We start from the raw sequence: 15,543 nt of genomic DNA, 5'->3' as shown, positions 1-15,543 counted from the left end.
AATGACCGCAACCCGGAAGCACTGGCGACCTACGGAAGGAAATGACGTCAAGACCTCCCCGCGGAACCCAAAGTCGAGCAGCCTCCGACTGGACGCCAGCGCCTACGTCTGTCTGCCCCGCCCTCCTCTGCTCGTCCCTCCTCCCTTCTCCCCTAGGCCGCGGCGCTCGCGAGCTGCACTGCGGCTGCGCGCGCCACCTCTGCGGGTCCGGACCCCGCCCCACCCCCTTCCTGACCGCCGTAGGAGGCTTCGCTTCAGGTTTTTGTGACGCACGTCTGTGGTCTTCCAGCGACTGGCTGACAGGAAAGTTCGGGAACCGTGTTAAACCTCTTGTTAAGAGTAACCGATTTTCCTTGGATTTCTTTGGTTGGGGCTTTACACGATCTATTTCATTCTTTGAGCCTCTAAGGCTAAGTAATAGAAAGTAATTATTAAGCATGCGCACTTGGCTGTGTGTCATGGTGCCTTGAGTCCAGCTGCTGACTAGTTCTAGAACCTCAGGCATCGTACGTTATCGCTCTGAGCCTCAGGTTTTTCTCATTTGAAAAAATGGAAATTACACTTGTCTCATAGGGTTGTTAGGATTAAAGCAACACGCCTGAATAGAGACAAGCACTCAGTGGTTCTCTGTTAATGGAAGAATCTGTTTGAATGTGGGCCTCGTGACTTCTGTTCATCAGGCATCTGCTGCCACAGCCAGCCACCACTGATTCATTTATTCATTTTACAAGTATTTATTGAGTGCCTACTATGTGCGGGATACTGACAGTTATTGGTGAGTCAACAGTGAACAATTAGCCCTACTTGGTTGTTTCTGTTTCATCAACTCCTAAAAACCTCTCTGGTTTCTTACCTCTTTTCTGAGTCCCTCTGCCACTGGCCTTATTTCACCTTTTTCACTGCCTCTAGAGCTGCCCTATATTTATTCTCCCACAGGCATATTTAAGAGAGACATCCTGCTGTGATCTATCTAAAACACAAATCCAATCCTGTGGTTCCTTCTTTAGAGCCTTTTGATAGCTCCTATCATGCACAGAATATTAAGGCCCTGCATGGCTCAGCCTCTGTCCTCTTGAGCCTCACTTTCTTGTATTGTAGTGTTCAATAAAAAACACAGCCTGCAGCCCTTTGCACTCGCAGTCCCTGTGTGCTCCTCCCCCTAGCTTAACCCTCTTCCCTGCCTGGTTCACTCTGTTGGTATTTCAAAATCCTACTTTTACACTACTTTCTTTGTGAAGCCTTCCTTGAAACACAGCCCAGAGAATTGATCACTCCTCCCTCTTAGCATCTCTTTTCTTTGTACATACTTCTGTCATTTCAGTGTAGTTCTGCATTGTAGTGTGATCTTTTTGCTTACCTCTGTCTCTATTACAGAACTCTTTTAGGAAAGAGACCTTGGCTGATAAATATACTCCCAAAATCATCAATAATTAATATTCATTTTGTTTCTGGGACATGCTAAGCTGAGCCTGGACCTTTGCACTTGCTGTTTTCTCTTCTGGAACACTCTTCTTCCAGGTGTTCACATGGCTTCTTGTCTCAGGTTACAGCTGATGTCACCACATCAAAGAGGCCTTCCTTGATCATCCAATTAAAATTACATCCTCAATCACTGTCCATGTTACCATGTTTATTTTCATAGTACTTATGATCTAGAACAATTATTTGGTTTTTTTATTGCTTTTCTGTCTCCACTCACTAAAATAAAAGATCTGTGAGTCTGGCATCAAAATGATTGGCACATAGTATGAAACCAATAAATATTTCTTAAATGAATTCGTTGAGGACATTTTTATAAGAAAAGAACAGATAATTAAAAGACATACTGGGTGGGTTTTATGCTAAAGCAAAATCTGATCTTTACTTTCTAACTAGATTGTAAGATTCCAGAATCCAGTTCTATCATAGTCTTTATATTTACTGAGCCAGGCCTACCACAAGGCATATGGTATTTTGATAAGTATATTTTCTATTGCCCATGTATTTCTCAATCAAGTCAGTTAATAAGTTGGATTTTTATTGATGAAAGGGTGTAGTGCTCTTTCTGTGGGAACAAATAAGATTCTAAACATTCAAAGTAAATTGTCATTTTCTATGCTAGCATTTAGAGGTTATTCAGTGTATTGGTAACTTGGATGATGCAACAAAGAATTCAAACATAAATTGGGTAAGATCCAAAGTCTTACTAGAAGCTGATTCGCATTTGATAAGCCTACAGGATTTATTAGCAAATTGAGAACTTTGGTGCTTTAATTTTGAACTGTGAGATCACCAGAAATCAATCTGTTTGGATTAAATTAAATCATCTCACTTCAGACTACCTGCACAGAGGTAAGATCTAATGAAATGTCACCATAAGAAATGACCACTTGTTAGACATAACTTAAAAAAATTAATTATAAAGGAATTATATAGGGTACTCATTAATTCATTAGAATGAAACCCATGTAATAAATTCCTCCTTAATTTCAGTGTCAAGAAAGTTTGTCTTTTCAGATGAAGTCTTGAAATTCTATAATCACAGTTATTCAGCATATTTCCATTTATGCTCTGTCAGGGTAGAGATTGTGTCTTATTTTTTCACCATAGACTTTACAGTGCTCAACACATTTATTTTTTAATTTTTTAAGGATTTTATTTATTAGAGCACACGCGAGCACGCGTGGGGGGGGCAGAGGAAGAGGGAGAGGAAACAAGCAGACTCCCTGCTGAGCAGGGAGCCCAATGTGACATGGGGCTTGATCCCAGGACCCCAAGATCATGACCTGAGCCAAAGTCAGATGCTTAACTGACTGAGCCACCCAGGCACCCCGCTCAACATATTTATTACTCAAAATATAATGTTATAGAAGCCAAGGGAAGAGAATGTCCCAAAAGGAAGGAATAGTCACTCGTGTCAAATGCTGATAAAGACTGAGAACTATCCATTAAGTGTAGCAACAAGGTTATTTATAACTTTGTGAAAGTAGTTTCATACCTAGATAACAGTGGGTTTAGAAAAGAGTGATTGGGTATAATATAGAAAAAAGTGTGACTGCTCTTTGCCAAAGCTTAGTTGTTCGGTGAAAGGAAGTCATAGAGTGGTAGCTAAAGAGAAAATAAAGAATGGCTGAAGGTTAGTTTGGTTTTTTTTAATTCCATAGAGACTTGACTATAATTGTTAAAGGGGAAAAACCAGTAAAGAGAAGGGTTGAAAATATAGGAGTGAAAAGAGATAATAGCATAAGGTAGATCTTCCAACTGTGTTCTGTGAATATGCTATAGGTGTGCCACAAGCTATTGATCCACTCAGTCTTTGGGATATCTGAGCTGCAAGCAGAGCTGAGCAACCTTCTTTAAGGTCCTCCGAGGGTACCTAGTATGGAATAAAGTCTAATGGCATCCCTCTGTACTCCACAGATGATGAGAATGGTGGGCAACATTCAGCTCTTCATCCTGAATGGTAGAAAATTTAGTCAAAAGGGCACATTGCTGCCCACTGGGAGCAAGGAGCTCTTGGGGTGCCAGAGATATTTATGTTCTCAATGCCCAGGGAGCATGGCAGGCATCCTGAGGTGCAGCTAGCAGGGTGGAGACCCAAGGAGACAGGACAGGGGCTTCTGGTGCGTGTAGTTTCATGGAATAGCCCCAGAGAGCAGCCTCAAATCTCAGTCTTCAAATTAATTCAACATGTCTGGCCTTTTGTAGTTGATATATGCTTTTTGTGATGTCCAGGTCAGCTGCAGGTGGACTGTTCAAACAATGCAAATTAGAGCTCATTGTTATTTTGGTATATTTAAAATCTAAAAGTTCATTTGGATTCAAAATTCACTTGGATTATCACAGGACATTTCTGTGTTACATTTGTTAATGGAAGATAAGAAAACTGTTAAGAGTCTTTAGATAAAATTTAAGTTGTGAGCATTGAAAGGTTATTACATTCAAAATTTCTCATCAATGAGAACTGTTAAGAATTCATTACTTAAAAATAAATAAGTAAATAGGGGCACCTGGGTGGCTCAGTCAGCTGAGTATCTGCCTTCGGCTCAGGTCATGATCTCAGAGTCCTGGGATCTAGCCCTGCATTGGGCTCCCTGCTCAGTGGGGAGTCTGCTTCTCTCTCTGCCCCTTCCCCCTGTGCTCACTTGCAGGTGCTCTCTCTCTCTCAAGTAAATAAATAAATAATCTTTAAAAATAAAATAAATAAGTAAATAAATAAACTTAAAAGGGGGGCACTTGTCTGGCTCAGTTGGAAGAGCATGCGACTCTTGATCTCAGGGTCGTGAGTTTGAGTCCCATGGTGGGTGTAGATATCACTTAAAAATGAGTACATGAACTTAAAAGAATTCAAAGAGATAATCATTAAAAAGAAAATTTGTGTGGCCATTTCAAATTTAAATCTATTTAAAAATTACATTTAGAGAAGCAAGTTCAAGTTTAAAAGATATATTTGGAGGTTTTATACAATTCAATATTTATTCAAATAGAGTCAGTATTTGGTTTTATTCTCTTCCCTTGTATTTTGTATTTTATTTTTCATCACAATTATACCATAAATAAACATATAAATAGGTGTGTGTGTGTGTGTGTATATATATATCCTATATATATATATATATAGAAGCCCGGTATAGATTCCTCAGTCCCCTTCAGTTTATTCTAGTGAATAGCACAAATATTGTCATTTTTCTGTGCTTTCCATGATGTAAAAAAAGTTGGGACATGTATAGAATTTCTGAGAGAGAGAGAGGAGAGTGAATAGAGATGGATTAGTATAAATGGGAGAAGGACTGACCCATCTTTTGAAACAGGGAGGAAAAAAGTAATGAAAGGTACAGAATACCAGTTTATATGTTTGTGATGGAAAGACAAGTAAGTTGAGGATATTGGCAAGAGAATATCTGAAATGATGGGCAATGGAATCAAAGTAGGGAGAAAGTGAAGACAGATAGGTATAAAGTCAGGATTCTCAAAGACCTGGCAGTCACCATGTTGTCAAAGCACAGTTGTACATAAAATTATCTGTGTGGGAGAGCAAGAAGAATATGATGTTGACCAGATAGTGGAATGTAAATGTTTCATACTTGATGGATTTGCACCAATACCACAAAAGACTTTGTCATCATTAAAATGGAGGTGATGGGAAATGAAAGGAAGGATAACAGAGCTTGGGGTTGCTGCAGGTTCAGAGCTACAGGCTAGCCATTGGAGTAGGAATCTGAGGGTGTTATAAGGGCAGAAGAAGGGATACTTAAGAGTACAAGGAGGTAACCAGGTGATTGCTGCTTACATTGTTAGAACCCAGTTTAGTTCACAAGCCTCAGGAGTGAAGTCTAGATGTAATCACATGTGAGGTCCGCTCTAGTTTTCAGATTTTTATCACAGTACAGCACTTGAAGACCCTCTGAAAGGCAGGCTTCCCAGGGGATATGAATTCACTGGCATATTTGGCAGATGATTCCAAATAAGCATAGTTTTAGGCAAATGTTGTAGGCAAAAGTTTCAAGACAATTTACCCCCAGCTCTTCTTTGCAAACACCTTACCATTCCTGACTTTCTTCTACAGAGGAATCTTGTATTTATGACTGTGTGAATTTCTTCTAGCGCTGGTTTGAAGGAAACTCGGGATCCTAGCATGCATCTGAATTTATGCTTAGACATATTTTCCTGGGGTACATTTTATACTTGGTTTCCATTTTACAGCAGAAGAGATGAAGAAAAGCATCAGTAAAATTAGGGGTTTATGTTTCTATATTAATATGAATCTAAGAAAAGTTAGTTAACATCTCTGAGATCCTAAACCACATAAAGTTATAAGAAGCACCTAGCCCTGGGTCCAGCATTTAGTTTACATGCAATTAATGAGGTGTTTTTCACTTTTCTTGAGGACTTGAGGTACTAGAAAGGAATTTGGAGAGGAGTAAGCGTTCAGGTGATATAGCCTAGACTATGAATTCCTGGTTAACAACCTCAAATACTTTGTCCAGCCTTCTAATTAAAATTTAAAACAAACACTTTATTATTAGGGCAATATTGGGCTTCTAATGATGAAATATTTCAGTTCTAATCAATGTTGTTTGAGGGCTAATAAATCCCAGTTACATTATTTCTTTGTTCTTTTCATTAATCTCAGCTCTATCTCCAGTATCCTGAGTTTCGCATTCAAACATATATTTGTCTACTTTGTTATAACTATGCAGAGTCAACTCTTTGTCAGAAGTTAAAGAAGGAGAATTTTTTCCACATCTAAGTGACTTTCTTTTGCTGAGAATCTTTTCACTACAATGCATATTTGAAGAGAAAGACTTACTTACTTACATCCCCTGCTTGTCTTGTATGAAAGTTTCATTTGTAGGCAGAAGCAGGAAGAGGGAGGGGGGATCCTCCACAGGAGACGAGCCTTGCTCACGGTGCTCCTCATGCTGTCAATCAATCAGAGAACACTCTGTCCCACTTTAGATTTCAGGAGCCATCTTGCACATCTGCTGTGCCTTTTCTAATGTCACTTACAGAACCCACTAGAAGCTGTTAGATGAATTAGGGGAACCAGAATGCAGCTGCATGTAGCTGATTTTGAATTTCTGCAGCTGGGTCCTACATGGCACTCTCAGTTTTGAAGTTATTTTTTATGAGACTGGAAAAAAAATAATTCATTTCATAATAACTCCTAGGGTCTTAAAATTTTGTTCTCTGAAAGTTTAAAATAACATATATATATATTTTAAGATTTATTTATTTGACAGAGAGAGACACAGCGAGAGAGGGAACACAAGCAGGGGGAGTGGGAGAGGGAGAAGCAGGCTTCCTGCTGAGCAGGGAGCCCGATGCAGGGCTCAATCCCAGGACCCTGGGATCATGACCTGAGCCTAAGGCAGACGCCTAATGACTGAGCCACCCAGGTGCCCCTAAAATAACGTATATTTTTTAAACTCCCACCAAATGTTTAAAGTTTAAACCAACTGTAAATATTTAATTATTCATGAGTTCCTCTTAAGAAAAAGTATACATGGGGGAAAAAATGTTTTTAAAACTGATTCAAGAGTTTGCGCTCATGCTCATGGCAGTAGGAGCGGGGGCACTCTGAACATGCAGAACAACTCTGATGAGTTGGTGGAACTGTATGTGCTGCCGAAATGCTCCCTCAGCAATGGCATCAGCCTCGCCAAGGACCACGTATCCATCCAGATGAACGTGGCCAAAGTCGACAAGGTGACATGCAGGTTCAACAGCCAATTTAAAACCTATGCTATCTGTGGGGCCATTCACAGGATGATGAATCAAATGACTCCATCCTCCTGCTGGCCAAGGCCAACAGCATCATTTCAAAGAACTCCTGACTGGAGAGGAGAATAAAGGTGGAATATTTTCATTTAAAAAAAAAAGGAAAAAACCCAAAAGAAGGAAAGAGAAAGATTGATTCAAGAGCCAAGTACTTTCTGAGATGGAAGCAATTTGGTATCTAGATGTCAGAAGTTTGCAGGCTAGAAATCTAAAGTATTATCAACTTCAGGCCAGTTTCCCTATATCAGCTTCAAATTGACCAAAAGACACAGTATTTACTTATTTGTCTGCAGGGAATGAGAATTGTCACATTCTTACAATGTTATATCATAGAACTTTAAAAGCTTACTGACCCAGAATATTAAACCATAGGAAATTAGCCCTAGCTGCATGCCTATATACTCTTGAAAATTCTGTTCAGTGTTTTTCTCAGTATTAGCTCCTGCAGTATTTTCATATGCCTTTTTGATAACACTACATCACAATTAATTCCTCATTTCACCCACAATACTGTTCCTTGCAAGAAAGGGGAACCCCTCCATGTTCAAATCAACAGTGTCATGCATACTAGGCTCTTTTAAGAATGCTTAGTTATGGGTGCCTGGGTGGCTCAGTTGGTTAAGCGACTGCCTTCTGCTCAGGTCATGATCCTGGAGTCTGCTTCTCCCTCTGATCCTCCCCGCTCTCATGCTCTCTCTCTCTCTCTCAAATAAATACATAAAAATCTTTAAAAAAAAAAAAAAGAATGCTTAGTTATTTAACTTAAGTGATTTATAGGGACACCTGTGTGGCTCAGTTGGTTGAGCATCTGCCTTCAGCTCAGGTAGTGATCCTAGCGTCCTGGGATAGAGCCCCGCGTTGGGCTCCCTGCTCAGTAGGGTACTGGCTTCTCCCTCTCCCCCCAGCTCGTGCTCTCTCTTGCTATCTGTCTCTCTCTCACAAATAAAATGTTTTTTAAAAAGTGATTTATATATGTAATAGAAAAGTGCTCTGATATTTCTTGAAAAGGTCTGAATAGATGTAATTAGAAACCGCAGGCTCATCACAACATCTGCCTGCTTACCTGCATTTGTGTCCATATATTATGTCTTTTCTCCTATTACTGCTAGGATCTTCTGCCTGGGCTCCCATCCAAGACCAGCCCTACACTTGTGAAGTAGATCCTATCCTCTCTTATTTGCTCAAGGATATTTCCTCAGCAGTTCTACCCACTCTTTCCCACATCCTTGGTTTCCCTTCATTGTTGAAAAAATTCCCGTCAGTTTACAAATGAGATAAATTCTCATACCTTTAACAACAATAGACCCTATAAAACTTCTCTTGACACCCACATCCCCATTTATTGACTCATTTATGGCAAAACTCCTTGAAAAAACTGTCTATACTTCTGTCTCCAATTCCTGTTCTCCCAGTCTCTCTCAGACCTACCTCAAGCATGCTTTTACCCTTACCTTTCCATGGTAAATGGCCTTGTAAACACCCTATGATCTCCATGTTACTAAACTGATTTTTCATATCTCAATCCTTGTATTAGTTGACCTAAAGCAATTGACACAGTTGATCACTTCTTACTTAAATATTTTCTTCACCTGGTTTCAAAATATCACTTTTACATTTTTTTCTACCTTATAGGACTCACTTTCTCAGTGTGAGTCTCAAAACCACTTTTGCTGGTTCCTCCTCATTTCTGTGGCTTCTAAATTTTGGGGTGCCCTTGGATTCAGATCTTGGACATCTCAGTGGTCACTACCTTGGTAATCTCATCCAGTTTCAAGGTTTTAAATACCATCTATACTCAGATAACTTCCAACTTTAGATTTCTAGTACAGACCTCTTCCTCTGGAACTCTAGACTCACATATCTATGTACATATATCTACTTGGCCTCTCAAACTTTACATCCGCAAACCAAATCCTGATCTCCAACTCAACCGGAAAAAAGAACCTCTTATTTTCAGTCTTCTCCATTTCACTTGAAGGCAATCTCTTTTTCCAGTTTATTAGGCTAAAATCTTTGGAGGCATCCTTGATTCTTTTTTGTTTCACACACTATGTATAATCTCTTGGTAAATCCTGTCAGTTCATCACTACCACCCTTGTCCATGTCACCATCATCTCTTGCCTGAATTCTTGCACAAGTCTTCTAACTTCTCTCCCTACATTGCTTCATTTTAATCTCAACATTGCAGCCATAGTGATCTTGTTAAAGCCCAATTCAGATATTTCCTCCTCAGAACCCTCTAATGCCTTCTCATTGCTCTCCAACAAAGGACAAAGTCCTTACAGTGGCAGACGAGACCCAGAAGTCATATTCTCCTACTCTTTCCCTTACTTACTACACATCAGCAACACTGCCCTTGCATTTTCTCAAACATGCCAAGCAGGAGCCCATCTTAGGGTCTGTGTAATTGTTCCCTCCTCTGAGTGAGCTGAGTGCCCTTTCATACCTGCATAATTCAATCTTTCATCTACTTCAGATCTTTGCTGAAATGTCATCTTCTTCATAAGCCTTTCTTGATTATCCTGCTTAAAAATTGCAACCCCTCTCTGCCTTTTCTCTTATCCTCTACCCCTGCCCATCACTAGCATTTCCGATCCCCCCCAACCCCTCCCCATTTTCCCCCCTTCCATATTTCTACTGCTTATCCATTGTTTACTTAATGCTTTTTTGTCTCCAGGTAAACATTATGAGAACAGGCTTTTAATTTTTCACTGATGTGTCCCTAGTGCCTAGAAGTGCGTGACAGGTGTCAACTAAAATTTGTTAAAAGACTTAATGAGTAAAAAAATTACAGTCATCCATGAGTACTATATGCCAGAGACTGGATAAAGAGTGCAGAGATTAAACAACAAAACAGAAACACAAACACAAACACATGCTCTGCTGCTAAAAAGCTAAGTTTATCTGCAGAGATAGTAATCCTATCTAATGTTTGTCAAGTACTTGACTTTGTGCCAGGCACTGTTCTAAGAATTTTACATGTCATAGCATTTAATTCTCAAAACAAAATAAGAGGTGAATCCTACTAAAATAATCTTTTCACAAAGAGGAGACCCAAGCATGGAAATTAAGTAGCACACTCAATGTCATGAAGCCAGTAACCACTGATACAAGCATCCAGATCTATACAGTGTGACTCTGGAACCCATATACCTAACTAAGTATGCGATTTATAATGCAAGAAAATCACTACTGTAATTAAGGGAAACCTAGAGCATTACAGGAAAACATAACAAGGCAGGGTTCCTAGAAGAGGTGATTTCACTATTTGCAGATGACATTATACTCTATGTAGAAAACCTGAAAGACTCCACCAAAAAATTGCTAGAATACATGAATTCAGCAAAGTTGCAGGATATAAAATCAATGTACAGAAATCTGTTGCATTTCTATATACCGATAACAAAGCAGCAGAAAAAGAAATCAAGGAATCGATCCTGCTTGCAATTGCACCAAAAACAGTAAGATACTTAGGAATGAGCCTAACCAAAGAGGTAAAAGATCTGTACTCTGAAAATTATAGAATACTTATGAAAAAAATTGAAGAGGACACAAAGAAATGAAAAAGCATTACATGCTCATGGATTGGAAGAACAAACATTGTTAAAATGTCTATACTACCCAAAGCAATCTACATATTTAATGGAATCCCTATCAAAACACCCAGCAGCATTTTTCACAAAGAACAAACAATCCTAAAATTTGTATGGAACCACAAAAGACCCTGAATAGCCAAAGCAATCCTGAAAAAGAAAAACCTGGAGCCACCATGATTCCAGATTTCAAACTATATTACAAAGCTGTAATCATTAAGACAGTATGGTACTGGCACAAAAACAAACAAATAGATCAATGGAACAGAATAGAAAACCCAGAAATGGACCCACAACCGTATGGTCAACTAATCTTCAACAAAACAGGAAAAAATATCCAATGGAAGAAAGACAGTCTCTTCAACAAATGGTGTTGGGAAACTGGACAGCAACATGCAGAAGAATGAAACTGGACCACTTTCTTACACCATACACAAAAAATACATTCAAAATGGATGAAAGACTTAAATGTGAGGCAAGAAACCATTAAAATCCTAGAGGAGAACTTCTTACTAGACACATTGCCAGAGGCAAGGGAAAGAAAAGCAAAAAATGAACAAGGTGAAAAGCTTCTGCACAGCGAAGGAAACAAAACCAAAAGGCAGCCTACAGAATGGGAGAAGATAGTTGCAGATGACATATCTGATAAAGGGTTAGTATCTAAAATCTATAAAGAACTTATTAAACTCAAAACCCCCCAAAACAAATAATCCACTTAAGAAATGGTCGGAAGACATGAATAGACATTTTTCCAAAGAAGATACACAGATGGCCAACAGACACATGAAAAGATGCTCAACATCACTCATCATCCGGGAAATACAAATCAAAACTATGATGAGATACGACCTCCACCTGTCAGAATGGCTAAAATCAACAACACAAGAAACAATAGGTGTTGGCAAGGATGCAGAGAAAGGAAAACCCTCTTGCACTGTTGGTGAGAATGCAAACTAGTGCAGCCACTCTGGAGGTTACTCAAAAAGTTAAAAATAGAACAATCCAGCAATAGAACTACTAGGTATTTACCCAAATGATACAAAAATACAGATTCGTAGGAATACATGCACCCTAATGTTTATAGCAGCATTATCAACAATAGCCAAAGTATGGAAAGAGCCCAAATGTCCATTGACTGATGAATGGACAAAGAAGATGTGGTATTTTTATACGATGGAATATTACTCAGCCATCAAAAAGAATGAAATCTTGCCATTTGCAATGACTCGGATGGAGTTAGAATGTATTATGCTAGGTGAAATACGTCAAAGACAAATACCAGATGATTTTACTCATATATAGAATTTAAGAAACAAAACAGATGAACATAGGGGAAGGGGGGAAGAAAAAAAGAAATGATAGAGAACAAACAAGGTTGATGGAGGGAGGTGGGCGGGGGATGGGCTGGATGGGTGATGGTATTAAGGAGGGCACTTGTTGTAATGAGCATTGGTTGTTGTATGTAAGTGATGAATCACTGAATTCTACTCCTGAAACCCATAATTCACTGTATGTCAACTAACTAGAATTTAAATAAATTAAAAAATATATATATGAGGCAAAAAAAAGAGTTGCATGCTCTACCTACTGAGCCAGCTAGGAAACCTCTAGTTAGACATTATTAACTAGGTAGGAAATTTCAAGAGGATAAGAGTGACTGCCAGCTTTCTGGGCGTGGTTGCAGTATCAGATGGTGGAACCACTAACTGACAGAGAAAATGAGGGGGAGAAATTTGATGAAGGGCTGAATTTTGGACATGGGGATTTTACAATGTCCATAGAATACCCAAGTAGGGGGTTGCAGCGGGCCGTTGGATATATTGGTGTGGAGCTCAGCAAAAAATCTGGGCTAGAGTCATCAGGCCATTGATGGAACTTGTGAATGTATGCATTTAAATGCACCAACATTTAAAGCAGTGATTCCCAATCCAAAGATTTTGAGCATTAGATCACCTCAGGATCTAAAAGTTTAAGAAATTTTTAAAATTTAGATTTAAAAATATAGATTCTGTGGAACCCCTCCCTAAACCTACTGAATCAGAATCTTCAGAAATGAGACTTGAGGGAGCCATACATTTTTTAAATCTACCAGTTGATTCTGCTGGGGGTGGCTGCAGCATGCTAAAGAGACAATTGAGAATCACTGATCAAAATGATGGATAGAGAAGTCCAAGAAGTATTGCTTAAAAGAAAAGGTGATTAATAATACCTAACATTTGTTGTGCATTTACTGTGTCAGGCACTGTTCTAAACATTTTAGGGCAATATCATAAGAAATCCTCACAACTCTATAGATGGTAGGTACTATTATTATCCTTACCTTACTATCCCATTATTATTATTCTCCATTTATTATTCCAAATGAGGAATTTGAGGCACAAAGAAGTTGAGTGATTTATTCAAGGTCACATTGCTAATAAGTGGTAGAGACAGGATTTGAAACTAATCCATCTGAATCAATGCCTCTCAAACTTTAAAATGCCTAAGAATCACCTGGAGAGGGGCGTCTGGGTGGCTCAGTCATTTAAGCATCTGACTTTGGCTCAGGTCATGATCCTGGGGTCTTGGGATCTAGCTCCACCTCTGGCTCCCTGCTCCATGGGGAAGCCTGATTCTCCCTCTCCCTCCCTGTTCGTGCTTACTCTCTCTCTCTTTCAAATAAATAAATAAAATTTAAAAAAAAAGAATCACCTGGGGATTTGTTTTAAAAGTATGTTCTGATTGAGTGGGTCTGAGAATCTCCTTATGCAATAAACTTCCAGGTGAAACTAATGCTGCTAGTCTTAGGATCACAGTTTGTAGCAAGGGTCCACCATTGGTTCTCAGCTTGGTTACATATAAGAATTACTTCGATAGATTTTTTAAAATAATGAGGCCCCAGGCACCTGGGTGGCTCAGTCGTTAAGCGTCTGCCTTAGCCTCAGGTCATGATCCCAAGGTCCTGGCATCGAGCCCCCGCATCATGCGGGCTCCCTGCTCTGCGGGAAGCCTGCTTCTCCCTCTCCCACTCTCCCTGCTTGTGTTCCCTCTCTCGCTGTGTCTCTCTCTGTCAAATAAATAAAATCTTTAAAAAATAAAATGAAATAATGAGGCCCCTACCACAAACTAATTCAAGCAGAATCTTTGGGTGTGGGATCCTGGCTGGGAAGAAACCGGGGGTGGGGATGGAGCATTAAGAGTGACTGAAGTTAAATTTTTTAAAAGGGGGGAGGGGACAGTGATGATACTGGGTCATCAACCAAAGAGTATGATTAATCAAATCAATCTAATTCTGTGGTCTGTATCTATGGTCTAATTTTTTAAAAGCCACAATTTAAGATGATTTTTAAAATGTATTTCTAAAGAAAAAAAGTCTTTCTGAGCAAAGATAAAGAAATAAAAGTAATTTAAGGAAAGGATGAAAACCAGCCAAGTATAAAGTTCAAAGTTGACAATGTTCTAATGAAAGCAATAAACATTGATTACTTTCTTTCAAATATTTTTCCAAATTTAAATGACAAATGCTAAAGCCAAACAAACTGTGAATGAATAAAATATGCGTGGTTCTAATTTTAGAAGACAGGGATATTTTCTTTTCTGGAGATCATTAATCTATAAAACCAGCATAAAATGTGTATATCCACATACTCACATGATAAAAAACTAAAATTTCTCACCACTTAAGTTTAAATGTCATTTTCTTCTAAATAACTGCATAAGAAAATACATGAATATACAGACAAACTTGGATAAAAGACACAAGGGAGATCTGTTTGGTTTTTTTTTTAAGATTTTATTTATTTATTTGACAGAGACAGAGATAGCGAGAGCAGGAACACAAGCAGGGGGAGTGGGAGAGGGAGAAACAGGCTTCCTGTCGAGCAGGGAGCCTGATGTGGGACTCGATCCTAGGACCCTGGGATCATGACCTGAGCCGAAGGCAGACGCTTAACGACTGAGCTACCCAGGCGCCCACAAGGTAGATTTCTGATAAATCTTATAAATGTCGCTTGTCCACATTTTGGCTATTGCAGACATTGCTGCTATGAACATTGGGGTGCATGTGGCCCTTCTTTTCACTACATCTGTCTTTGGGGTAAATACCCAGTAGTGCAATTGCTGGGTCATAGGGTAGCTCTATTTTTAATTTTTTGAGAGCTGAGATGCCCTTCAACAGATGAATGGATAAAGAAGATGTGGTCCATATATACAATGGAATATTACTCAGCCATTCAGAAAGGATGAACACCCAACTTTTACATCAACATGGATGGGACTGGAGGAGATTATGCTGAGTGAAATAAGTCAAACAGAGAAAGTCAATTATCATATGGTTTCACTTATTTGTGGAACATAAGGAATAGCATGGAGGACATTAGAAGGAAGGGAAAAATGAAGGGGGGGAAATCGGAGTGGGAGACGAACCACGAGAGACTATGGACTCTGAGAAACAATCTGAGGGTTTCAGAGAGGAGGGGGGTGCGGGGATGGGTTAGCCTGGTGATGGGTATTAAGGAGGGCACGTACTGCATGGAGCACTGGGTGTTATACAAAAACAATGAATCGTGGATCACTACATCAAAAACTAATGATGTATTGTATGGTGACTAACATAACATAATAAAATTTAAAAAAAAAATAAATGTTACTTGTCAAATCTACCCAAAATAAGTCATACTGTTAACCATACAAGGATTCAAACTGTGCCTAT

The 15,543-nt window shown here is 39.2% G+C and overlaps 1 long non-coding RNA gene and 1 pseudogene across 1 annotated transcript in view; both read left to right on the top strand.

The window, feature by feature from the left end:
- The window catches only part of LOC144381343 (uncharacterized), a 32,515-nt gene continuing 16,972 nt past the window's right edge, over window positions 1–15,543 (top strand). The window contains exon 1 of the long non-coding RNA XR_013446338.1: window positions 1–339. This is a non-coding gene — a long non-coding RNA (uncharacterized LOC144381343). The remainder of the gene's footprint in view (window positions 340–15,543) is intronic.
- On the top strand, window positions 7,052–7,603 carry LOC118536321 (small ribosomal subunit protein eS21 pseudogene; annotated as a pseudogene).

The sequence above is a fragment of the Halichoerus grypus genome, chromosome 3, assembly GCF_964656455.1.
Source record: "Halichoerus grypus chromosome 3, mHalGry1.hap1.1, whole genome shotgun sequence".
In the NCBI taxonomy this organism is placed as follows: domain Eukaryota; kingdom Metazoa; phylum Chordata; class Mammalia; order Carnivora; family Phocidae; genus Halichoerus; species Halichoerus grypus.
Note: the sequence above shows the minus strand (reverse complement) of the source record. Positions and strands in the feature narration are given on the sequence as shown.